Below are 2,081 nucleotides of genomic sequence, written 5' to 3'. Positions count from 1 at the left end.
TATCTCTCTTTGGCTCCTTTTCATTTCAGACAAGCTGTGTTTTCTTATTTAACATAAACATTTCATTCAATTAAAATGTAATAACATGTCCGGGTGTTGGAGAATCTGAAGTGTAACACCACAGATTACCAACAGGTGGCGATAAATGACTTGGGAACAAAATATACGATTAATGATTTTAGTCATTTAGAAGACTATATTGCACACTGTGCAGTGTATTTTATTAACTATGTACTATTTCTTAAAAAGTGGTACATTGAAAGTGAAACATTGTGCAATATCCAATGATAAAAGTTTCAAACAGTACAATGTTTGAAATTATGACCTCATAATGTTGAATGTTGTCTACTGAGGCTGAACGCTGTGTCCTGCCAGACATGGGCGTAATGTTGTTATGGACCCTGCGTGACATGGACGGGTTAAGCCGTTGCGTACCCTCTCCAGGACGTGAGCGGCGTCCGAGTTGGGGTGGCAAGTGGGGTGGCAAAGCTCATTTTTAGGGTGGCAGCTGCCAAAAAAAAAAAAAAAACTGTGCCACCCTTCTGGCCCCGCCACAGTTCGATGGGAGTTGGGCATATGGATGATCATTTTCAATTGGAATTCGCCCCATTTGTCATCTCAGAAATAAATACGACTAGTTTGCATTTGTATTATAATTTGGTGTAAAAAAAAAAAAAAAAAAAAAAACGTGGCAGTGCAGATAAAAAAAAAAAGAGATGTTAAAATTCCTTCATCTCAGTGGAAATAGAGGGTTTAAGTCGAGCACATTGCTGTACATTGGCTCCGTCTGAATATATATAGCCTACTTTCCTCTACATAATATGCCAAAAACAGTATGCGAATGGAGTATGTTGTCAGAATCCCCAGTATTCTTTAAACAGTATGCGAGAAATACACGGATGACCTACTACATTTGGCAAACTTCTGAAGTGTGCATCCACTGGACACATAACTATCCCATAATGTCATGCGAGTTGGTTGGCTTTTTTCAGCTGTAAGGGCTATACCAAGAAAGATGTTCTAGTGCTTGAATTGTGCTTGTTTAACAAAGCCAGAGTAAATTATTTTCACAATTGTTGTTATAATGTCATACATTTGGATCACAAGACAATACCCATGTTCAAGGATGGAGTATGTCCAGGAATTAATTCATACTACTCACCTGCATACCTAAAGAATGTACTTCATAAAATGCAGTACATGCTCTGATAGTACAAGATTTGGGATGCAGCCATAGTGGGATGCAGTGCGTAGTAAGAAAATACAAACTGTGAAGTACAGTATGCCTATTGCCTAACAGTATGTGTAGTATGGCAGTGCTATTCCGAACATAGCCTTTGCTGCTATCTACTTAAAATTCTAGTTTTAGGAAATGCAACTTGCAATCAACTCCTCTGAGAAAAATGAGGGGACAAACATGATAAAGGACTTGTAAAAAAGTTTAAATAATGCTATATAGATGAATCTGTTTACGGCTTCGGCTGGCAGTTTTAGTACCCATGGTGGTAGCGTGGGATTTCACCACACCAGGAGCTCAGTGAACCCCTGTGATTACTCTGGGTCAAAGATGCACTGTGTGGCTCACTCCTCCCTCTTTACCGCTCTCTTTCCTCCCTGTGCAGTCCAGGCCAGCCAGGCTGCCATTGTCCAGGATATCCCTTGGCTGTTAATGACTTCCTATATCCACCTTTTTCCTACGTCCCGTGATGCTTAGCGTGAAATATGGGCGTTACTTCTGCTGTCAAGTAAACACAGCTGTTGTTGCGGTGTTCGTCCATTCATTCTTTCATTGTGGTGTTGGGATTTCGAGGAGAGGGTGTCTGATTTCATGAGGACATACATCAGTCACTTTATCAGTGTGTTACTGAATGATAATAAACTGCAAAAAAAGTAAGAATGACAAAGAGCGAACAAAACCAGCGCGTTGTTTCTCCCAGATGCAGTTGAGATTTAATCTAAGCACAAACGCAACATTTCGAGCAACATTATTGGTTGTTTTTGTGGAGTATCTGTGTTAGTTCAGCTTCAGATGTGTGTGCTTGTACTTGTCACCCTGTGTGTTCAAATCAGACAGACACACT

The sequence above is a fragment of the Myxocyprinus asiaticus genome, chromosome 30 (assembly GCF_019703515.2).
Source record: "Myxocyprinus asiaticus isolate MX2 ecotype Aquarium Trade chromosome 30, UBuf_Myxa_2, whole genome shotgun sequence".
Taxonomy (NCBI): domain Eukaryota; kingdom Metazoa; phylum Chordata; class Actinopteri; order Cypriniformes; family Catostomidae; genus Myxocyprinus; species Myxocyprinus asiaticus.
The sequence above is the reverse complement of the archived record's forward strand: the minus strand, read 5'-3'. Positions refer to the sequence as shown.